Below are 26,230 nucleotides of genomic sequence, written 5' to 3'. Positions count from 1 at the left end.
CCTCTCCCAGCAATAACACATTTCCACTACCTTCCCAGTAGAGGGCGTCATGCCAAGCACTCATTTTGTGACTTTTGTCTTCCTTTTGGTTTTTGGATTAAGATTAGTATTTATTGGGCCAGGAATTTAGCTCAGTGGTGCTGCCACCTGCCTAGCAAGAGCAAAGTCCCGAGTCTGATCTCAGGTACCACAAAACAAACAAACAAACAAACAACAACAACAACAAAAAACACCTTTTGTCACGAAGATCAGTATTTATTTTAAATGTGATCTCTTATAAATAAGAAATGTGGCGATAGATATAAGTGAGCCATGAATATTTAGCAAAAATACATGTTTATTAGAAGTTTCAGAAATACGGGGTTTAAATTTTGAGATACATGTTCTTCAGGTGTCACCAATGTCTTAGCTTTCTAGTCACTGGGACATGATAAGTTAACACCCACAAGTTCAAAGAGGAGCTGAATTTGACTCACAGTTTCAGGCAATGAAGTTCATGGTAGGCTGGCTTCAAGGCAGAAATATGATTACTGAAGAATAAGGAAGAGCAAAGCTGTTTAGTTCATGGGAGCTGAAAGTAGAGCAAGAGAATAGCACCAAAGAAAAACAGGCCAGGGATTGTATAGAAGAGCCAAGATTTCACCTCCCTGACCTACCCAGACACATCCAGAGATGTGCTTTACTAATTCTGTAGGCCGTTCCTATGCTAACTAAATTGACAGTTATGCTTGGCCTTCACAGCTAAGTCCTGCTTTTGGGTAAATTACCTGATATATAATTCTCATTTGTTTCATATTGAAAATAAACCAGTAATGATACCCATCAAAAAGCTTATGCTACACTCTGGCAAGATGAATTGAAATAATAGATAAAAATGTTTTTGTCATGTTAAAGAGCAATAAAATCTTAAGGGAGTCATGGAAGCATTTTTAAAGTCCTTATAGTTCCATAATACACGGAAATTGTTTTTTCTCATCAACCTTTCCTATAGCACTTTATAAGACAGAATTTTCTACACAGTTAATATTTTCTAAAGATATCCATGTAAGCTCTGTAATAACAACCCATGTTTCAAAACAGATTGAAACAACAACAATCAAATATTTATTGAGCATCTTCTATGTACCAAACATTGTGTTTGGAAGGCCCTCAAGATACCACAGATAACATTTGTAACTGGCAGAAAGCTTATGTGTTTATATCAAAGTAATTTCTTCAAAACACGAACCTCTGAATAAATAATGGAACATTGCAGATAATTTACAGTGTAAACTTGAATATACTATGTAGTTCCTCAGGGAAAAATCTCGGCATCAAAATAGTTCCCCTTGTGGAAACAGAAACCCATGCTGATTATACAGAAGAGAAATTGTACTCATTAAATCTGTGATAATAGTGACATACACCATTGGACCATAGGGAAGACAGTTGAGGTTTGAGCCCAGTTCCCCAAAAGGATCACTCTTTGGGAGGTAAAATGAAACATTCTGGAACTCAGTATACCAAAAGATAGCTAAAGTTATGAGCCATCTCCCTTCAATTAGGCTTGAATATTGAGTGATGATAGCATCACTCAATGTATTAATCTGAGAACAACTATGGAACCAAACTGCTTGAATTTTATATTATTATATATTATATATATTATATTTATAGTGCTTCCTCTAAATAATAATATAAATAAAAGAAAACCTAGTATATTTTTCTAAGAAGATGCCAAAGCTAGAAAGCAACATGATTAATTGTAGATATAAAAATTACACACCATAAAATCCAACTTTCATTTCCAGTTTAAAAAGGAGAAAATATATTAATAAAAGGTTCCTTTAACATGACTATATAAATATTTGTATTGTTTCATAATAAAATGTAATATCAAAACTTTTATGAATTGTTAAGGCTTATATCTATCTAGATGTACCCAAGTGACTCATGTGTCCATAGGTAGGACTTTTGGATTTTTTTTTTGAAACAGGGTCTCACTATATAGTTGAAACTGACCTGAACTCACTATGTAGCCCAGGCTGGTCTGGAACCCACAGCGATCGATCCTCCTGCCTCAGCCTCCCGAGTGCTGGGATTGCAGGTTTGCACCACCACGCCCAGCATCCTAGGTAGGGTTTTTGGAAGGTGGCTGGATGATGGGGATATTCAGCTTACTTGCTGTCAGGAGGTGGGGTCTAACTGGAAGAGACCGGTTACTGCAGGCATGAGCTGGAAGACTGCCTCCCCTGCCTGGGCTCCCTCCTTCTCTCTGTGCTTCTCAGCCACCATGGTGTGCGCTGTGTTGTTTCCATTCTGCCTCTCTGCCTTGTCGTCTTACCTGGGAGCTGGCAGACTGAACTGAAAATGGGGAACAAAATAAATATTTCCATCTTCAAGTGTAAGGTGCTGAGCATTGTGTCCTAGGGATGAGAAAGTAACTAAGACATCAATCACAAAGCACTAGAAGCGTTCCTGTAGAGGTCAGGGGACAACAGGTGGTACTAGCACTGATGTTTTATTATCATTGCAGATGTACCACTCATCTGTCTTAGACAAGTAAAATAAATAGGAACACTCCCGAGAAAAGAGGCAACAAGTTTGATAACATTAATTATAGATGATAGGGAGGTATTTCTGAAATCCTTAACCTAGTGAGCTTGAGCTATTAGAAAATTTAAAATGGGTAAGTAAAGTCACCAGTCACAAAATTAATATTAAAATAGGAGAGTTTGCAGGACAGAAAACAAGCTTTCATTTTACATGTGCGCACACACCATGCACATGTATTGTCATTAAAAAAAAATTTGGACAGGGAGTTCTCAGTTAGAAAGGGTTTGTTTATTTTCTCTTTAGTTCTTGACATATCATTGCATATGCTTTACCACTGTCCCACATTTTATTTATTTATTTGGTTATTCTCTTTTATTTCTGCACCCATCTCATTCCATAATACTCCAATTAATAATTATTTTAATCATCTTAGTATGTTTTTGAAGTTACATTAATAAATGTTTATTATTTCTTGATGTTCACATATGCAGCTTACCTAGGCACTTTTGAGTGACAGCAATAATTAATCTTTACTTAAAAATTTCTCCTGAAAAAGTACACCCTGACCTTCCAGATACGCGATTGTATTTGGAGTACCCATTATTTCTCTGTGGGTAGAGGTACCTGGCATAAATAATGCGTGATGGCTAGAAACACGCTGCCCAACACTGTGCTGCTGAGCTCACAGCAGTTTATTAGTCACATGTATTTGTTTCCCTCAGGAGAAGGACAACAAAGGTCATGCAGGGGTTCTTAGAGTCCGCACTGGAGAGTAGCAGGGGTTCTTAGAGTCGGCACTGGAGAGTAGAGTAAATCAACAGGGATTGGTAGGGAAAGGCTTTGTATTCACAGGGGTGAGGTGTGGGAGGGTATGATTGACTGATAGGGATAATTCTGTGGGTGTTCGGAATAGATCGAGGGACCGGTGGAGCATGTGCAGCTGCCCAGCTGAGGGAGAATTAGCCGCGTGGAGACCTTTTCTCTCTGGGTGAGCAGTATTTCTGGCCAGAGCAGAGCAACTCACAAGTCTTTGTGGACACGTGGAGTTCAAAGTCAAGATAGTGTACGAAATTTTAAACTGAACAGTACTGCTTGAAATTTTTGCAATAGTTCTTTCATCAAGGTGTCCCAGAAGCATCATAAATTTCTCCTTTTTGTTTCCCCCAATTGGTATTTGAACAACATCCTGATAACATAAAAAGTACGATAAATCTCCTTCATACCTCACTGAATTCTTTCCAATGTAGCATGGGTCTGCTCTATTTTTCAAATACATAAAACTTTCATATATGCTTATTTTCTTGCTAAATATCATGCAAACCTAATTACATTCAAGAGAAGAGAAGGGACTCTTAAAAGGATATGATCTATCACTTCAACTAGAGTAGGCTGAAAGAGGTTAAGTGATTTTACTATATTTAATAAACTTTTACCATCCTTGAAAAATAACCCTACAGCATTTAGCTGGTGGCCAAGGCAGAAGACATCACATGGCAATGGGAAGTGGACATATTAAAGAAGAAAACCAGGCTCAGTTTGGGAAATGATAATGGCTGAAACGCAGAGAGGGTCACGTCATCCATAGGACGTAGAAAAAAAGAAAAATAGGTGATTTCCTGTGCAGTGTGGAAAAGGCGTGGGTGGACCATTTTTACTAGAGTGAAATAGGTCATGTCATCTCACAAAAGAGATTTGTTCCCCAAATGGGGACAAGAAAACAGAGAGATGGGGAGTTAGGATGAAAATACACCTAAATCATACTTGCACTGACCCATCCCTTCTGAGCAGACCTTGGTCAGAAAAGTGTGAGACTTTTAAGAGCATCATAACATTCTGGCCCTGGTCCCCCAAAATTTCATGTCCAACTCATTGTGCAAAATGGAGTGAATCTATTATTAATAGTCTGGAATTCTTAGCAGTTCCACTGTTGAAAAGTTCAAATCCCAGCCTCTTCATAATGCAAACGTTTAGTTGTGAGTCACTGAAAAAATAAAAAAGAAAGTTAAGTACTTCCAACATACAATGTACAGTGCAAAATTTTCTGTCCTGAAAGGGAGGAAGAGTGATACAAGAAAGAATGGGAGAAAAGCATGATGGGATCCCAGTGGGGTGAGCATTCAGTCTTGTCCATGTCCAGCACCTGTGGCAGGAGTAGCCCACCCCTATGGACTTGCTGATTACAGTCCACATAGCCTCTCTTTGGGGCAGGCTCAGCTCATGGGCTGAGTTTTCCTCAGTAGATGTTCCACGTTTCTGGCACTTTCAATTTCCCGGGTCTCTACCTTTGGTTTAACTCTCTCACTTTCAGGTCCTTCTCTTTCAGGCACTTGACTGTCCTCGCAGGCCCTCATTTAAAATCCCATTGGGAGTCTCCATGAAATCGTAACTCATGCATTTTATATGCCTTCAAAATCAGCACCACGTAGAAGATGCCAAGGTCTGTAGAGAGTCTGAGCAGTACCCTGGCCCTCCTGGACCACCACTATAGTGGCTGCTGAGTACCTGGATGGCTGAACGCAATGGAATGAATCTGAGGAAATCTATTCCTTAGGTAGGTGCCTCTTATCCCAAAGAGAGCCTGGGAGTTTTCTCTTCAAATGAACGGTCTATACTTTTGCATCTTTGAGCCTGTGATGGGTAAAGTCACTGATTTCAGTGTTGTCTTCAAAGCATCTTTTTTTTTCTTCTTCCTGTGCAAAGTACTTGGCTTCTTTGTAATGCTAATCTTTTCATCATCCTTATTCACCATGGCTCCAATTTTACAGAAATTGCACTTTTCACATGGGCTTTTTGCTTTGACTTCTCACTGTAATTTTAGATAAATCAGTCAGCAGTATCCATGCCATAATCTGAATATTGGGGTGCCTGAAAATTAAATTTCTTCAACCACATTAATTAGTCCACCATCCTTAAATTCAGCACCATACAATGTTTCAAGACATGCACAAAACATAGACCAATTACTTTGCAGGAATGTAACACACATGGCTGTTAGTCCTGTTTCCTATATAATCTTCAGACATGGTATCTGAGATGGAGTTTATGTTTCTATATAAGTCATATATCAGTCCTTTTGCAGGGGCCATCAATTGCTAGGACAGATTCAGAGTCCTCATTTTGGCACCATCAACTGAGGAGACCCATAAGTCAGTGGCAAGCTGATTAGATAAAAAATTGTCTCCTTGAAAGGAGAAAGTGATTCATCTTTCCTGGCATGGATACACATTCTTTTTATGAACTTGCCTTTCCTGATTACAAGATCTTGGCAAGCAGCACTATAGAGAGATCAGAGAATATCTGAATCATTGGGTTAGGATGCTATAGATATTTTATTGGGCCTGGGACTCACTTTATAATGAAAGATATATGATAATGAAGATACGATCATGGCATCACTGAAAGAAGACAAATACTATTATATAATCAATCAAGCAGAAGCTACCAGCCTAGTAGAAAACTGAATGAATTTTAAAGACATAACAAGAATACTAGTTTGAGGATGCACCCTGAGTGTTTGGGTCATCACTTTTAAAATTATTGGGTATATTTTATGGCAGCAGCTGTTGTAGAGTGCTATATTTCCAACAGGTACATTTTTGGACTCTAGGAATCAATTAGAGATGACCTTCTAGGGAAAATAGTACTACATCTAATTTGAACTCTTTCTACAAGGAGACTAGCAGTCAAAGAAAGAATTGCCACACTGCCGTGATAATTGGCTCTATCAGGAAAAGATGAGATTACTTTTTCATAAAGAGTCAGAGAGAATAATATATAGTTCTTAGGCAATTCACTGGGCAGCAATTGGTGCTTCCAAATTCAGTGACAACTATAAATGGAAAAAGGCATTATGCATGGCCTGAAAAGCACATGAAACCCAAGAATCAAAAAGTGCCGAATGAGAGTTGTAACTTTGGCATTAAGTAAAACAGTGAGGAATGGTGCTTGCCATACTAACTCTCTGTATTCTCGATTTTAAAAGAAAATTTGACTGGTGGTTCTCTGAAGATGGAATAATAACAGAATAAACCTATGTAGAGTGTTATGAGTGCACAGGGCAACAGATTTAACAAAACAAATGCTGTTGGTTCTTTTATCTACTATATCCTTCAGACTTTAGATGCCAAGTCCAACTGTGAGGATTTGCATTTTATTTGCCTGAGGGTTTTCACTGAAGCCAAAGAATGTCGTTTTGATTGCATTCATGGCAGGTTAGATGTGCCAGGGATTTAACACACTGAGCAGCAGAGGCCTAGAGAAGTTGGTATACAAATGCCAGCTTTGTCATCCCCAGGGTAGGGTAACTCTGAGCATGCATTCCATACCGTTTACCAAAGTTTCCCCAGGAGATTTTGCTCCAGTTGCCCACAGTGATAATCAGCTTGTTTACATACTCTGTGTTTGTTGCTATCTATTGCCTGTGTGACTTTGCACTTCAAGATCAATGTTTCTGGAATAATCTTCTAAGTAAACTACTTGTATTCAAAATTATATTTCAGGACTTCTAAGAGAATTCAAACCTGTATGGAGGGAGAGGTTGGGTAGGTTGAATCTTACTTTCTATGTACATGCAAATGTACAAGTGTGCATAAACTTGTGTTAGTCCATATTTGATTATAGATAACAAAGCATTTCAGGAAGGTTTAATCAGGAAAGTTTTCCCTCTCCTTCACACACACATATACACACATGCACTCGCACACAATTCTTAGTAGATTTTAGAGGGTTGGCCACAGCCACAACAAGAGGAAGATATTGCTGTGGTTGTGAGGTATCCCCATAATGCTAGACTTTTGGTAAGTGCATAGTATACTGTTCTTTGTCTTCTCTTCCCTCTCCAAGATGGCTGCTGCAGTGCAAGTATCAGGCCTCCTCATTCAGAAAGAGGAACTTGAAGGAAGTATATTAACAAAGAGTAGAAGTTTTCTTTCTTTAATTGAGTAAGAAAGTATATTTCCTTGAAATTTTGTATGCAGAATCTCTTCTTTAATTCAAAATGGTAGAACCACTTGTCATACATTAATACAAAAGGCTTAGTTCGACTTACCTGAGACATGCTGATATCTGACTGGTACCAGAATAAAACTATTTACAATGAAAAGAGATTGGCTTTAGAGTAGGCCAAAAAAAAAAAAAAAAAATCTTCCCTAGCAAGAAATGGTGATGGCAAGAAGTTGGATGTATGAATTTGGAGATAGAATTTTAATCAAGAACATGTAGATGTGATTTAAAGCAAAGATGTTGGATGTAAGGGTAATGTAGCTAAGAAGAATAAGAAACTCAAAAACAGCCCAGCATATTTGCCAAATATAGAGGAATAGAAAGAAAATGAGTAATGGTAAAGTAGGAAGCCAACCAAGAAGTTTGATCATTATCATAGTCCAGGGAAGAAAGTCTTTGCAGGGGGAAAAAGTGATCTCAATGTAGTTCAAATGTAGGATAAAGTGTGAAGTCACTGCTTAGGGAGCAACAATTCATTGGTGACTTAGGCAAAAGTAGTTTCAGTGGAATAATAAAGATTAACTTATGAAAGGTATGGGTAAAAGAGAGGAAAAGAAGGAAGTGACAAAAAAAACTTGTCTGAAGAGTTTTTCCATAAAAGATATTAATTTGACCTATCAGCTTCCAAAACTGAGTGAGAACATATATGGTATTTATCATTCTGTTCCTGACTTATGTCACTTAACATAATGGAATTGCGGTAAATGACAAGATTTTATTTTTTTGAAATGACTGAATAGGTAGAATGAATAGTATATGAAATATCTTGTAGAAGTTTGGAGTGGTGGACTGGAACAATGGTCACTAGGAAGAGTAGGGGGTTGTGGGGAGAAAGAAATTCAGTAAGAAGCACCAAAACAAGGCTGGGGATTTAGCTCAATGGTTCCGCCACCTGCCTCGCAAGCACAAGGAGTTCAATCCCCAGTACCAAAACAAAACATCAAAATACAGAGTGAAAAATTGCTTCTTGTTCTTCTTTAGCACATTAGGGTAACTATAATTTCAAACATTCTATACTGTATTTGAAAATGACTAGAAAACCACAAAAGTTCCAATACAGAAAAAATGATTAATGCTTGAAGAAATGGAAATACTTATTTTTTTGATTTGATTGTTACACATTTCATACATATATTGAATTACCTTAATGTATCCCATAATCATGTCCTGTTTAGAAGCTGGTCAACTCTTTGTGAACAAGTCCACATCACCAGCCATTTCTCTTGTTTGGCTCTCATACACTAGCGCACTGTACTGGCTCTACTAACCCAGTGCCAGGTACTTACACAAGGAAAAGCTCCTATGAACTTACTCAAATGAACCAATCCAGAGGGACCCTGAAAAACCTAGCTAATTGTGCCTTATTTGCCATACAAAAGCTACATCCTGTAGTTTCAGCATGCTTTTTACTCTGTACACAAGCGAAAGCTTTTGTGCACCCCTGCTTGACGTCCTTCTTTGGCTTGGAGCTATAAGAACTTCTGCCTTTCATATTATGTGAGTGCCACGTCATCAAAAAACCTTTAAATATTATAAAGCACTATGCTAAAAGTTTAGCAGCAAGGTATATTAGTGGAAAGGGACATAGTGGAAAGATTGTATAATTAAAGCAACAATTGAAGTGGAACTTGAACATTAAGCTGAAGAAGGAAATTGAAAGCGTAATCAAGTGACCAGGGCGGGACATTCAAATGGAGCCAGAATGTATTACACTAGAGATGGTGCAGTGTTTTGTACGCATAAGAAAATTGGTTAGCCAAAATGAATAAATAGAAATGGCTATTAGAAATCAAAGAAGAGTAAAGGAAATATGAACCTAGAGGGTTGTTTTGATGATCTATGTAAGTGTTGAATTTGCCAAAAACAAAACAAAACAGCAAGAGCAGATTAATAGAGGAGAGAAAGTAGGTGATGCTTGAGCTAGAATCTTCAGGTTATGAAGAAGAGGAGCTAGAGATTTCATAGATGCCTACCGTGAAGAAGGGCAGAGGCTGGTGTTTGTGTATCAGAACATTCACATATGAGAGGGAGAAAGAAAGAGTGCTGGGAGGTGGATGTGGCCTAGGCGATGTCTATAACCTCTGGGATGTGGAATTGGAGAGAAAAAAGTATAGATGTGAGAAGATTATAAGGAAATGAAAATTAATATTTAGAGAAGTAATTTATGTGTACAATTTCAATTAATGAACACATTTTCAAAGAATTTTAGAAAACCGTTATAGTGGGTTTTATTATTCTAAATACTTCAATCATCACTGAGGCACTAAAAATTTATTTCCCATTATGTTGACTGGATAGCATTTCATACTTAGCTTCAAACCATATTTCCATTGCTTTATTTAAAAATATATTTTCTTGCTTTTTCATAAAAATCATAATTTTTGTAGAAAAAATAACAGTATTCACAGATCTCATTTATCTGTTTCTGAGCTCCTCATTCTTATTATTTATATAACTTTTCTAATGAAATTTTGTATGATTGCACATGAAATTTCCTAAATATATTAAATTAAGCATTTAATATGTAACTAATCAATTTAATAATTAAAAATATGCTGGTTCTTCTGGATTAAACAATCTGGGCAGAAGGCAGTTTTCCTAATTGTTCATACACCATAATGTTTTTATGCAATATTTTCCCACATTTGCTCTGATTGTTATACCAGAAAAGCATACATAGTTATGTTGAACATTTTCTGGAGTATTCCAAAGTTTGGGGTTCTAACAGAAATTTCTTGGTCAGAAGAGTGATAGCCTTTTCTTCTCTCTTAGAATAGGCTCTAAAGGATTCCATTATGACTTCAACTTTATTTTATGAATATATATTTAGAACCATAGACACAATGGAGGCAGGCAATGAACAGATTTGAAAACCAGGAGAAAAATCAAGATTATTCAGTAAGTATATAAGTAATAAAAACTAGAAAGGCCAAAAAATGTTATGTTAATGCACACTTTCCAGGAAAGTATTATCAGTTCAAAAAGTGAGTTGTTCTTTGGACTAGGGATAGAAAAATTATACAGTTGTCTGATAAGGCCCCTGTCAAGGACAAGGAAAGATGCTCTCCTTGGAAGCAGGGGATAAAGAAGTAATACAATGGAAATTCAGAGATCATGGAAGAGCAGTTTGGGATACTGTACTATGGTCAGTAAAGTCAAGTATGCATTATCAAGGCAGCGACTCTCTTCAAAGAATTCATAAGCTTTGTTGTTTAGCTGATCCTTGCCAGAATAGAATTATCTAATTACAGTATTTTCTACTTGAAGTTGCAGTTAGCCTGAGAACTACACTGGGAATTACTTTGGAGAGCACCAAGGCTAAGAAGTAAGTAAAAGCCCAGGATTATGCAAATACAACCTCTAACTCTAACCGGTGTGGTGCTGCAGAATAGTTACATATTTTTGCCTTTAAGATTTAGGATACGAGGATTGACAGATTAAAATCCTGTGATTCTCTTTATATTACTTCAATTTAAGTGACGAAAACAGTTATCCTTCCTCTTTTGTGAGATTAACCCAGGTGACTGAATAAATTGTAACTGTCAAATTGTACTGTCAAATACTGGTAGTAATAACTGCAAAAACCCATTTAATGGCAAGGGAATATTCCAGTTTAGATAATCTGGTAATACTTGAGGAACAAGAAATTGGAATCACTTTTTCTTCTTTGGAAAGTGATTAACTGGCGTAATTAAATGCTAATGCCTGAAACAATATCCAGTGCAATATCTGTAATCTGAAGCAGTGCCTCCACACTGCTAAGGTAAATCTGGAAAAGTACTCTGGTATTTCCTTCATTGCCAAATCCTGCTACTCAGAAGCATCTTTTTGTGGTGCTCTAGAGCTTGACAAAGTCATCACAATTAATTCTGTATTCTCACGAGTGCAGGGAATGAGTGGAGAAAGAACCTTAAATTCTCCTAAAAGTCCTTTTGGGGATAATCCCCAAAGGCCATCCAGTTATGGAAATAAAATCGGAAATAAAATTTTCCTTCTTAAGGGCCAGAAAATGCATTAGGTTTTTATTTCAACTTTATAAGTGGATGATTTCTGAACTAAAATTTTGCCAGCATAAAATCAAATTGACAATACAGAACTCAGAAAGGCACACTCAGGCCATGATATAAATGAACTTAATAACTCTAGCAGTACCTAGAAGGCAGTAGAATTGTGATTGATATGAAGCTAGACATTACATGCATAATCTCAGTTATGCCCACAGTAACATAGGTATTGCTGTTTGTCTTTTCTAAAGTGAAGCATTCAGTGGTGATAAAGGTTTTACTACTTGCCTTAGTTTATCCAATAATTATAAAATAGGATCAAAATTTGAATTCAGAAATCTATTCTAAGACGTAAAATAGGTGATATTTAATTTCTAAAATAAAAAAATAGCTTGATATTTAAACACACACACACACACACACACACACACACACTCCAGGATTACACTGGTGGCTGACTTCAGACTAACAAGGAAACACACATTTAATGAGGTAACAATGAAGCACAGTCATTTTTTCTCTTCTCTGTTATTTTTAACATTCCCATAACTTGAGTAGCCTAGTATGTGTATATCATTTCAGCACCAATGCCTATTTTCTGGAGCTATAAATCAATATTTTTAGCTTCCATTTGGACTTCACATAACTGTGTGCATAGAAAGCATCACACTCAGTATAGCTCATACTGAACTCCTATTTTGCTTTCAAGGTCTCTTCTTCATCCCCCATCTTTTTTTTTCCATCACAGACTCTGTCACCTCATCTACTTAGCTCCACAGGCCCAAATCGTACGCTTTCATTGATTCTCATATCCCTTCTTGCTTTTACATTTTTCATGTAGAAGATCATTTTATTCTCCTAAGTATATTGCCTTCTATTATCCTTCAATTCTCATGAGCTCTTCTTCCCCCTTCCTATTATGCTGGAGCCTCAGGAGGCTCAGCAGTTAGTCCTGTGTAGAATTTTCTTGGAATTGGAATCTTCTTACTTATTGTTGCTCTTGCCTTGTGTTGTGCCTCCTTTATAAGTGACTGGGCCATATTGTCAGGAAGACTTGGCTACCTAAGCCAACTTTCTACCTCAGGGACTTTTTATTTCTCTATTTACTTCTCTTTTCATGTTCAGTACTTGCTACTTTAAAAGTATGAGTTTATTCTTAATGCATTCAGGTGCATAGAGATAATAGCGTAGTTTTAAGAAACAGCTCTAATTTCCTTTCAAGAATTTCCAACACCTAGTTAGGAAAACAAATGAAAAATACTTTTTATTTTCTCATGAAGTATAAACAGTCTCGTTTCATTTAAAAATTCAGTAGTATATTCAAAATTTCTTTCCATTAAGCATTTTTAGAAAAATTGTATCTTTATAGTGATTTGTCTTACTATGATTCAAGTCTATATGCCATTTTCATGTATTTACAATAATAGCTATGATTTCTTAAGTCTATCATATAACCACTACAAATTTAAGCACGCTATGTGTGTTATTTGTCCTTAAATTAACCAGGAGAGGTATGTATTCTTATTACTATTTATTAATGGAAACACTATATTTGGATGTACACCTTTGAAATCTTTTTATGTTTTCATCCACATTTTCCATTCCACATATCTGTGGCTTAAGCAAGGTAATGGTTCAACTGACAGAAAGTATCTACAGTGTGAGCAGTAGTAATATAGATGTGTCAAAAGGCACTAAACATTAGTCCTGATATTGTTTTAAACTAGCCAACTTCACTTTTGCTTTTATTTTGTCCTGGGGATCAAACTCAGGAACTTGCACTTGCAAGGCAAGCAGAAGATCCACTGAGCTAAATCCCCAGACCCTAGCCCACTCCACTTTTATCAACAGTTTTTATTCTCTATATATGCTATGTCACATGATAACAATACCTGCTCCTTTGGCATCTTCTCACCTCTCTAAAGGTGAAGGCAAATAAAGCGTATCTCTCACATACCACTCCTGTTAGTTTGAGTCAAATAGGTTTGTAGAAACAGCCAAGAAATTGTGACTGCACATATTCAAAAAGTGGAAATAAGAGGAATTTCCTTAGGCCTAATTCTGGATTGACTCCCATGTTTACTGGTAAAACCTAGGTTTATATGAACTGTGTTGTTCACATTCCTGAGTCATCTTGACAATGCAGGCTCCCAGGGTGGTGTCCTGGCTCAGTTGCAGGGCTAGTTTGCTTCCAGAGCTAATTAGTTCCAGTGTGCTGCCCCAGTGCTTTTGGTGCTTGGGATGCAGATAGTATTGTCTGGGGTGGGGTTGTTTCATGTATAGAGGAGAAAGCAAGATCCCCTGGGCTAGAGACAATGTTAAAAGTTGTCTCTGCAATTTAAAAAGATCTAGATAATCAAAGAATTAACTTTATGTTTTCTTAAAATTTTATGTGCTAATTATTTTATCTAGGAATGAGAAGAAATCTAGGTCAGAACGATTCTTCATATTTTGGATTCTCCTTTTTCTTCAATTCCTTTATGAAATGAATCTAAATCTCCTTATTTAAAAAAGTGAATAGTCATATGAACAACTATATAATATCCAAACAACAAATTTCAGATTTCATTCTATTAGGCACAATAGCTCAAATTTTCCTAGCCATCCACACTCTGTACACCTTCCTCATGAGAAATAATTAGCGAAGGCCAAAGATATATTGAACCATTTGTTTTCAAGCATAACGCTTTTTTTGCCTTTTCACAGACAGGATCACCCTCCTGCTTACCTTCCTGGGAAAAGAAGGGTACTTTAATTCCAAGAATAATTTTTTAGATAAATTACCTACAAAGATATAAAGGCCAGTTATTATTTGTACCCATTTAGTTCAGAATAAAGTATGTACTTTTATGGTGGAGCAGAGGTTGGGCAAATTAAACCAGTGAGATTTTTTATTTGAATATTCATTTATGTCTGTCATATAATTGGAGGAAGAAAATAATTTCACTGTTGGAGGATAAAACAAATTAGACATAATGATACATAAAAGGCAAACCATAATCACCCTCTTGAAAATTAATGCTTTTTACAGGATATGAAGCCATTAGAAAAAAAAAAAAGCCTGTTGCGACATTTTTAACCTACTTTGGTTCCATGCTCCACCAACATATCCACTTTGTTGATGGCATTCTGGGAAGTTGATACCAATAATTGAATTAATTGCATTGCAGAATACCTAGTTACTCAATACCACATGAAATGAACTCCTTTCTTCCACTTAAACATTTTTATTACTATTCAATTTTGTTGCTCTAGAATTTTTTTTCACAAAATGATTTTATGACAAAATTCATTTTCCACCATGCAGGAGTGACCTCTGTGAGAGCTACCCAATGTTCACAGAAACAGGGGCACAAAGCACCATGCTGCTTGTCATCATGTTTTTTCATCAAAGGCAAAATACATTAGGCTTAAAGATTCTACATAATGTTATTATTAGATTCACAAGTAAATGGATTCTCATTAGGGTGACTAATGCAGTTTGTTTTTTTAGAATTTCAGGTGAGTGTATGTAGTCTAATCCTAAACCAGGCCATCATTGTATAGGGTGGATGTGACTAGGGCCTGTGATATTCAGGTGCAGTTTCACTCTTAAGTGTGGATATTCCCTTCAAGTTTCAAATCTGGTTGAAATTTGTGTGTGTGTGTGTGTGTGTGTGTGTGTATGCGTGTGTTGTAGGAGGTACAAATATAATTTCATTTATTCTCCAATTGTGTAGCAAGTGTTACAGGAACACCATTGTGTGTCTAGTAATATAATATGGTTTTCAGAGGCTGTGCATAAATAAAACCAAAAGTGAAATCAATAAAGACACTGATGAATTGAGTATTTTAAATTATATTTTTATGATAAGTAATGGCATAAAAATAAAGACAATTTGAATAGACCATTTTGGATAAAAACAATTGTTTACTTTTAAAGACAAGGTTAGTATTTAGTGTTTATAAAAACCTCTTACACATTAGACAAACTCAGTAGAAAAATAGATCCCTAACATGCTATTGTTTGAAAAAGAAACTCCAAACGGCCAGTAAACAAAGAGATGCTGAACCTCACTTATAAACTCAAAAATCTTAATGAAAATAACCTTATGATGCTTATTCTCACATATTGGGGTACCAGAAATGTAAAAATATGATAATCTCAAGTGACTGAGCAATAAATATTTTCAGCATCTTTCCTTATGGGAATAAAATTTAGCCTAGTAATTTCAGCAGGCAAACACCATTAAAATTTAAAGTATATGCCTTGGTTATTTCTCATCACTGAGACACCAATATCCAACACCCACAACTTAAAGGAGAAAGCTTTATTTTGGTTTACAGTTTGTAGAGGTTTCAGGCCACAGTCATCTGGCTCCAGGGCAGGACAGCGTGGCAGAGAGGTAACAGCTCATGGCAGGCAGTAGAAAGTAGACAGAGATCAAGGGAGGAGGGAAGGATACACTCTTCCGGGCCATGCCCTCAGTGACCTATCTGTGTGGATCAGATTTCACCTACCAAAGCCTAACACTATTTATATTCAAGTACAGTCATCCATCTTTTCATGTTTATCCTGATAATTCATTTACAGTTGATGTGTATAAAAGGATGGTCATTGTAGTATTGTTTATAAGTTAAAATATCATAAATCCCTTATACATTCAAAAGTGTTTATAATTAAACTGCAGTACATGTGCCCTATGAAATTCTATGAATAGAGGCATATTGAATAGGAGAAAGAAGGATTACAGTATAAATCTTTTATGTAAAAAGAAAGTACAAAATATATGTGTATTTATATAAATATGCATATATAAATAAACACATATGTATTTCTATAGTTAAAGCTATTTATAAGCATATAAATGGGCAGCATCACGAACAATCATAAACTTCCAATAGAGGTCACCTTTGGTAATAGCCTCAGCAACCTTTATTTGACTTTGACTTTTTTTGGTAGTAAAGGATTTGATTTTTTTAATCTATATGAAAGTACTATTATTTGGATAACTAAAAGGAAATGTTTTAAACTATAAATCTAACACTATGTAAGGCTGGTGAGCTTCTTTTCAGATGAGTAGGGAGGTTTTGAAATTTAGACCAATTTACAATTTGAAAGTAATGAAATTAAGATCCCAAAACAATTGACCACACAGATTTTTGAAATAGACTGAAATTAACATCTCTCTCTCATTGATATGATATGGCAGAATAGTGTAGGGATAGAGACCGGTAGGCAGGGAGATAAGAAGGATCCCACCCCACCTCCCAACCTCCTCTGAATTAGTTCAGATAGCAGGCAGAACAGGCTTAAACACCCATGAAAAGCTGACAGTCTGAGGTTGCACTTCCTCTTCACACTGTATCCTTCAAAGCTTGGTTTGCTAAGATCAAAAGGAAAAACAACCTTGACCCTAAGGTGTAAAAGGGCCCCAAGAGACCCTTTCCCTAGTAATTAGCTAAGTCAACCAATTAACCTATCAAGTAGGGGCACCCTCAGCCCAGAGGCAAGATAGGTCCCTAAATACTATAAAACCAGCATGTTGAACCCTCTTCAACAGGGGCTCTGTTTGGGCACTCGTGCCTGTCTCTCTGAAAGAAGGCAGCTGTAGTCTTGCATGCTTGCTGAATAAAAGTAGAGCTTTACTTCTATGCTTTCGGTCTCTATCTGATTCTTCCACAATGTTCTGCATTGTCAGGAGAGTCAGGCCCAGGAATGTGAGGGAGGACTCTGCACTTGTCTCTGCCTGTGACAATAGGGACCTGGATTCAGGAAACTGAGATGAAAACCTACACATCTAGTAACAAGTCAGGGTTTTGTTTTGATGAAACCATATCTACAGATTATTTGCAATAATTATTGAATTTAAATGTAAAACTTTTCTTTGGATGTGGTGGTGCATACCTGTGAATACAGCACTCAGGAGGCTTGGGCAGGAGGATTGCCACAAGTTTGAGGCCAGCCTGGACTAGTAAGTTCAAAGCCAGCCTGAAATGCATAGCAAGATCCTATCTAAAAAAAACAAAACAAAACAAAACAAAAAAACAAAAATAAAAAACAACTTTTCATTTATTTTAGGAGTTGCCAATTTTTTTTTTGTAGTCCTCTTCTTTTGGCCAAAAATAAAATTCACTTTATTTGAAATGAAACAGGTTTAAATGGTGAGGAAGCAAAAGATTAGTCAAAGGATGTCACATGCCTTATGTCAAAACAATATTTTCTTACTAGCCACTTTTCCTCTACTTTTCACACAAAGGTGAGTGTGTTAGGCTTGATTTGACTGTAAATCCTTGTAACTAAACACCCACAGAATGCCTTGTATTATAAAGATGTTAAACATTAAGAAGTCTATAGGTATGTCTGAGGTTATTTCATAAGTTCATCCATATGAAAGAATTTCTAACCTTTTGTTCCTTCAGGCTCAGGATGCTGGGCATCCATTCTTGTGGTTCAGTGCCACATTGTGGTAAAATACCCACCACCACAGGAGGCATCAGTTCATTAACCCAACACATTGTGCTAAAAAAAAGAGCTAGAGAAAAGATATCCTTTTCTCAAGGTGGTAGGTATTTATCTAGAAAGATAATCTCTTTCAAAATCACCCGAGTAGCACCTCCTATTCTGTCCTCTTATCTGGAACCTATGTTCTGTCATCCACAATGTCAAGAGAAATTGGGAAAACACAATCAAAAGACGCTGGCATTATTTTGGTTGGCTTAGACCAGTGAGAGCAAATCTTTTACAGAAGAATGCCAAACTGCAACCCAAAACCCACTTATTTATTGCAACACGCCAACACTGCAATTAAACCTGAATACCGAAATTTTAATTTTTAAAAAAAAAATAACTCATACATTAATTTTTTTGTCTTAAAAGAAAAACAAATAATATACTTGCCATAGGTTCACCACCGCAGGCTTAGACTAACTGTGATACTTCTATTGGAACCAGAAGAGGGAAATATTTTCCCTGAGTTGAAGGATATATACTTCTTTACATGAGTGAGTCAGAGCTGCATTAACAAGAATAAATGTGGCTGATAATGGTAGTTGAGTAGGTTCTGAACAATGAGAATCTTTGGTTGTTCATATAATCTTGGTTCCTTGAAGCACTGCTTGATCGAGGCTGAAGATTAAAGAAAGAGGTTGCCTATATGGTTCAGCTTATTCTGCTGCTGTGACCAAGGATATATGTTGCACAAAAAAAGAATATTTATTTTCTCTTTCACATCATAGAACACAAATTTTAAGTCCAGGTAAGATCCTGGTTGTGTCTTCCTTTTACCTTATTTAGTATAGAAGTCAGTCATTAAGGTATAATCATTGTAGCAGGAAATTTTAGGCATTATAAAAACAGCTTTCTCTGTACTACACAAGAAACAAATGAGGTAGCAGATCTCCAGGAGCTTTGCAGGTTATTTCTAGACTAAAGCTCAATTATCAGGAAATTGCTTTGTGAACAGAAAACCAGGATAATTCTCAAGTGGCTGGCTCTCGTGGTTCATAAAACAAACAAGCACCACCCCCAAAATGATGGAAGTTTCTATTTTGCCATAGGCCTTGGCTATTCAAAGATCAGGACACTCTTGATATCTAGTTCCACTATTATCTAGATAGTGTTGAATAAAGATCAGAACCTTCATCCACTCATCGTTCTCCATTCATTCTAAGCGTCATGATTTTGAATCTCATTTTTAGCAGTATATATTGATAATTGTTTAAAAATATTTTATTAAAACACACTGGCAGTACATGACATTAGTAGTCTTCTTGGGGAGTAGTTAGTTATATGTGTATAACATATCTTTTTTCTTTTGTTTTGGGGTAATACTCTTTATACGATGAATTTTAATTTTGGGTTTTTTTTTTTTTTTGGTCTAGAATCGTGTTTAACTCCTGTTTCTCTGTTCAGAATCTTTGGTGACTTTAATTAGATGCAAAATATCCCAAATTTTCTCAGCTTTGTACTTACAGACAACCAGTAAGCTAAGTACATATACAAAAAAAAAAAACCCTGTTATTTAAAAAAATTACTTGGACTATATCCACTTTGATTATATTCAAAAGTATACCTGCTATTAAAGTAAAAAAGTGATATAATTGCAGACAATTCATTTAAGAAAGATTGCTGTACATATGCTGGTGGTCCCATTCAGTCGTGTTTAGGGACACTCTATAAGGTGTGCATAGTGACAAAACTGACTAATGATGAGCTTAGAAGAACGTAGCCCATTTCTTAAGTGATGCATGAGTGCAATTTAATACAGTGACACAATTGTGTAAAAGTTTGTTAGTTGTGGTTTGAGGAAGGTGAGTAGAGGAAGACATGAATGAGCCACGTATACCAAAGAGATCTGCAAATATGTACAGAATAATTCTTTTTTTCATTGAGTTATTGGTACATTTTAGGTATACAGTACAGTTGCATTCATCATTTGGATCTTGTACCTTCAACTGACAGGTCTTGGTTCTCTTTCTTTCCCCTTGTCCCTGCCCTCCCTTCACCTCCTCCCCTCCCCTATTTGCAAAAACTTTGTTTCCATTTCTTCTTTTTCTCATATTTTTTCTTTTCCCTTATTTTCTTTCCCCTACCCTTCCTACTTCCCCTACTCCTTTAATAGGAGGAAAAGGGCTAAAGTTGTATGTAATAATTCTAAGGACAGACTTTAGTTCTGTCCTAGATCCTCTTTTTTTTTTTTTTTTTTTGGTCCTGGGAATAAAACTCGGGACCTTACACTTGCCCCTCATTCTTTGAGCCTTTGATATGATAACTTATAAAATAATTTCATTGTTTGCGTGAAAAACCTACTGTAACAAGTATTACATGTTTTCTCTCATGTGGAATCTAGGGAAAAAAGGCGACACGAGAGTGGAAGGAAGACTATCAGAGAAGATAAAGGGGAAGAGGGAGAGGTGAGAGGAGACTGAGGAAGGATACTAGGGGGTGGAAATAATCAAAGTATGTTATATACATGTACAAAAATGCCACAGTGGAAACCATGACTGTATAATCAAAGTGCTGTAATAATAATAATAATAATAATAATAATAATAATAATAATAATAATAAAACCTCCACTGCAAAAATCCATGACACATTCTAGCCAAAGCATTTCTCTTTCATTCCTGGTAGGAGATCACAGACTGAAATGTTTTCTAAGTCAACCATGGAGATCATAAGTGAATTTTAAATGCCCTAGTCCTCAATACTTTAGAAGAAAAAAATTAAGGATAAAAACAAATAAAATGAGTGGATTAATATGAATGCATAAAGGATATTAATATAGGGATGCTGGCAATCCCATAAAAATACTATAAAGTAAAGAAGCATGCAATTTACTAAAGAGTCTAGATTTAGTGAAAAGAGCATCCAAATGATAAAGAACTGATTGCTTCACATCACAAAGTATTTATTACTAAGGGATTTTGTTATTACTTTAGTACAATGAGAAGAAGCAACAAATATTTACAAAGATTTAAAAGGTACTTAAAAGGTATTTTATCCTTTGTAAATAAAAATATGAGAAAAGGAAAAAAATGGAAACAAAGTCTTTGTAAATAGGGAAGGGTGGAGGAGGTGAAGGGAGGGCAGGTGTGCAGGGAAAAAATGAAAATCAAGACCTGTCATATAAAGGTACAAGATCCCAATGATGAATGTAACTGTACTGTATACCTAAAATGTACCAGTAAACTCAATGAAAAAAAAAAAATGATGTCAGAAGATGTGAGCTTGACCAAAGAAGAGCAATACAACACTCAAAAACAAAATTACCTGGTTTCACTGGGCGCTGCTTAATCTCAAGCAAGAGGTGTGATGGGGGAGATATTTTTACTCCATTATTGTGGTCAACATTGTTGAAATATTGGAACTTCTGCAAGGAAAGAAAAAAGTGAACAAGATAGGAACCAAATCACTCATAACAAACACACTACAACAAACCTTGCCAAGACAGACAAGTCATGAGGATACCTGCCCTGCAGTCCATTAGAGTTTGGATGGGACTGTTGTGGAACTGTTTTAATTTCTCCCTATTACAGTGTTTTTATCTCTTGATTTGGGATCAAATCTTTCAGACTTTTATTGTTAATTATATTATGACTGGTAATGGGTGTCTTTTATCAGGTTTGGAAAGTTTATTTCCATTCCTTATCTGCTGCGAGGTTGTGCAGAATTGAATGCTGAACTTTTTTTTTCATTTATTGAGATGACCATTATATAGTTTTGAACGTGTCAAAATGAAATTTTAAACATATGGCTCCATTGTTTTTAAGCCTGCATAAATTCTGATAAAAAAATCAGCTCTCATTTTCACCTTTGTTTTTCTGAATACAATGGGACTTTCCTGACTACTTTTAAGACTTTCTCTTCATTCCAGGTTTTAAGAAATTTGTTGGTAATATGTTCTGGCATATTTTTCTTTGTGTTTCTTTTGCTTAGCATTTTTGAGCTTATTGGAGCTGTAGATTTAGTTTCCATCAAATTTGGGAAACTTTCACCATTATTTCTTTTAGGTTTCTAATTTTTTTCTTTCTGCTTGCTTCCAACGACTACAAATTATGCTACACAAGGCTTTTCCGTGGCATAACTCCATTCATTTTTAAGTCTTTTTTATATTTTTAATTTTAAATAGCTTTTACTTGCTATACTTTAATTTTTTAAACCCTTTTTCTTCAATGTTTACCATTGAGTTTATTCAGTACACATTATCCTGTTTTTAATCTTTTAACATTTTGTGTCTTTTTCATGTTTTCCATGTTTCTAACACTTTCAATCTACAGTTATAATAAGCTCAACAAATGCTAAGCAAAAGAAACATTCCAGGAACTCCTTTTATCTATTGATATCAATCTTGCATATCCTATAATTTCAATTGTAGATTTCCTTACTTCCTTGACTTTTCTTGATTTGTTTCTTCTCATTCACACATTTATATTATTTTGCTGTATTTTATGCATTCACAACTACTAGATGTCTTGCATCTCTTCTGTTATAAATACCTACAAAATGTACATGAAAGCAATCATCTAAAGAAAGAGGGTAGGCACTGACATATAAGTGATAAAACTGCAATTAGCAAGTAATTACTTCATTATATTTCCATCAGTCTTTAATTAAAAATGTATTGTGTATCATTAGAGGTATCTACAAAATTCTTACCAATTTATTATGCTAAGGATTTTAAATCCCTGAATTTTGAGTAAAGGCATTGTATCAATTTATTAAGTGAATCTACCACTTAGCAAAGTCAATGAGAAAGTCAAAATCAACTTTGTAAAAGCAGATACCTCTAGAGAAAGCTATTGAACAGCTCACTACATCTGAAAAGAAATGACTCATGGAGACTACACAATATCACAGTGGAGAGTTTAGAATTATTAGTGTCATCCTCCAGAGATATATCCAAATGGCTTTCTACAACCCCTTCCCCATCTCATAGTGGATCACCACGACACATGCTGAATATAAATTTCCTTTCCCTCTGCCTAACTAAATAAGTAAACCATAAATCTAGAATTCGAGTTTCAAAATCCCTATATTTTCCTGAAAAAAGGGACACAATTCCAAAGCAATTAAACAATTGTAGAGATTACATTGCTAGTTAGGCTCAATACTGGAATCAGACTCCAAGTTCCTTGATTTAATTATCTGATATTTTTATTAGATCCACACTGCATATTTCCTAGAAAAAATTTTAGTTCCTCCCCCCTCAGGATTGAAGTCAGGACCTTGAACTTGTCAGAAAAGCAGGGTGCCACTGAGCTACATCCCCAGCCCCAAAAATGTTTAGTTGCTAGGATTATTTTCCCAGTATAAATTAATTCTATTGAGTTTGGCAAATTTTAAAATGTAACCAATCGTCCTACTTTGTTAAAACTTCTACATGGTTTGAAATTCTATTTCATGTGAAGGGGTTAAAGATCAGGCTGAACTTCAGCAGGTCACAAAAGGTCTCAGCCACTCAGAGTCCTGTAGTGCCAGCCACATGTAGCTGTACTTTTCCTCTTTTCAGGTTTCCAGATGAAAAATACAAGTTAGTAGGATGTACAGTTTTCTCCAGAACAAAATACTTATTTTTTATTTTAATTCATTAATTTAGGGCAGGGAAAATGGTTATTCAGAGATGTTTTACTTAGTACATTCAAAATTTTGTTGAGAAATATTTATCATCTATAAATAAACAGGGCCAACTAACTGAGAGTAGGGTCAAAGATAAAATAATATAAGTATTTACTTTGATGATTTACATTGGTGCTTTTTTGTTTTTAGTGAAAACTAGATTTTTAGGATATATTTTCTTGAACAAAAAAGAGGTCATTAAGGTTTAGGTTTCACAAGGACTGCTTACTGAAGAGCAAACAAGCATTTCAAATTTATGATTTGAGAGGGCAAAAATAACAAGTTACAAGAAATATTTCCTACCAGACACAACTGAATTGTATGTAGAACTTGAAAAAAATGAAGTATAATCACTCAGGACAATATAATACTTCTGCCTTCATTTGATTTGCAGTTTGTTCGTGGTGCTTTAAAGAAAAAAAAAATCCTTTCTGGTTAAATAGTGCTGATTTTTCCATCCATAGAAACCAAATGCTTTTATGATTCATCATTTAAAGCCTTTGTATCTTAGCAAACAGTAAGCACACAATGAGGATTTATGAATAGAAGGTCAGCTTCTTGTAGGGCTTAATGAGTGAAAGTGTGTAAAGAGAAGTGCAGCTGCTGCTGTTATTGCAGAGCAACCTGTTTATCCACATTTGAACAAGTAAATAGACACCTCAAGTCACCAAGGGGGGCTAAGTAGATGGAGAGAAAATGAAACAGTCAGAGTTAACGATGATTTGTGTCTCTGGAATCTAATTATACAGACAGTACAAGCCCTCTACATTGAAGAGTGAAAATGAGAACCTTTGCTGTGATATATAAGCTGCTCATACTGGTCTAACAAGCTATGTTTGGTGTTTTCCTGTATATAACCTTATTTTATAAAATATATTTCCTTAATAAAGTATCATTTACTCATAAAAATAACTTTAACATACACTATGATTCATGCTGCATTTTATTTTATTTCTGTAAAATTAATACACTAAAAGGTGTACTTACACTTTTTGGCTAAGTATAATAATGCATAAAATACAGCAAAATAATATAAATTTGTGAATGAAAGAAGAAAAAATCAAGAAAGATCAAGGAAGTAAGGTAACTAGTGTGGAAATCTACAATTAAAATTGTAGGATATGCAAGTTTGATATCAGTAGATGAAAGGAGTTCCTGGAAAGTTTCATATTTCCTGAAGTATATCAAATATAAATATTTATTACCTAGGAGAAACACTTCAAATTATAGGCAAGGAGATAGAGTATAGTACTGGAAAGCCAGAATAATTTGGTTAAAATTATAGCTTCACTCACATATTAGATAACCCTTGGAAGTCTAATTTTACAATTAATGCCCAATAGTTTCATTCATTGTATGAGGATGAAAATAGTGTTGACCTCAGAAGCTTGTTTTGATAATTAGATGAAATAATGCATGCAAATAACTTAATGTAGTCTCTGAGAATTATATGATTTAGTTAAAATTTAGCTATTTTCTTCCTTTTTCAGGAGAAAATATGAGATGATCCTTAGTTTAAATTCTCTGCAAAGTTAAGAGTCTATCAAAGTTCATCCTGTGGTCAGAGATGCTCGATAAACTCCCTGTTTACCTCTGAACTGGGGGATCTGAAGACACTGACAGTGGAACAAGGTTATCTTCATCTCTCTCCATGGTAGATTTTCACAACGTACAACACAGGAAACAAAGGTAAAATAATTAATTATGACTTTATTCACAAATCTCCACACTTGTTTCACTCATGATTTAGCATTAGAATGAAATACACATCAAATAAGGCATAGTCTAACAGAAGTAAAAGTGGTGTGTGACATTGATCTAAATCTGTTCTAATATCAAAGAATACCCTACAAAGTGTTATAAATAGAAGTTGTATGACCCAATATACTGTAACTTTGGTGCCACTATGTGCCTTCAATTCCTAGTTTATACTAAATAAGCTGTTGGCTCATAGGCAAATCACTGAACTCTTCAAACATTTATTTCTTGATGCAAAAGCAGCATTGTTAATAGATCAGTGGGTTGTTTTAATAGTTAGAAATCAAATATAAAATTATATGATAACTAGTGGTAAATTTTGCTCTATACACATTTTGTGAAAAATAGAGCATATATTTTATTTATCATCTTTCAAATCTGATAAAAATTAATCTCTGAAAGAAATTGGTACAGTATTTGGATCTTAGCTGGTTTGGTGGAGAGAGTAATCAGTTTTGACATATTACCAAATTTTGTAAACATACCAACTTTTCCGTTGCTGAGACACAATGCCAACACCCACAATTTAAAAGAGGATACGGTTAATGGGGCTCACTGTTTCAGAGGATCCAGTCCCAGGTTGGGTTGAGAAGGCAGAAACATGGATGAATCATGTGATAGAAAAGAGCTGATTAGTTCACATTGGCTTGGAAACCGCTGGTGGATAGACCCAAATGAGGATCCATGGGCCACATGTATTACTAAAAGTCACACCTTCATGATCCAAACAGAAACACCCAGAAATATGCTTTACTAATCTCCTTGGGGTCTCCCAAACCAATCAAAATGACACAATTAAGCTTAACTACCACACATATACATTTATATATAT

General features: G+C 35.5%; 1 long non-coding RNA gene across 1 annotated transcript; it reads left to right on the top strand.

Moving 5' to 3' along the window:
* Positions 1-4,867: 4,867 nt before the first annotated feature.
* LOC104854408 lies at positions 4,868-25,323 on the top strand. The gene is made up of 3 exons (XR_778081.1): positions 4,868-5,086; positions 10,804-10,861; positions 25,131-25,323. It is a non-coding gene; the product is annotated as an uncharacterized LOC104854408 (long non-coding RNA).
* Positions 25,324-26,230: the final 907 nt, after the last annotated feature.

The sequence above is a fragment of the Fukomys damarensis genome, unplaced genomic scaffold, assembly GCF_012274545.1.
Source record: "Fukomys damarensis isolate Sample0158 unplaced genomic scaffold, DMR_v1.0_HiC HiC_scaffold_36, whole genome shotgun sequence".
Lineage (NCBI taxonomy): Eukaryota > Metazoa > Chordata > Mammalia > Rodentia > Bathyergidae > Fukomys > Fukomys damarensis.
Note: the sequence above shows the minus strand (reverse complement) of the source record. Positions and strands in the feature narration are given on the sequence as shown.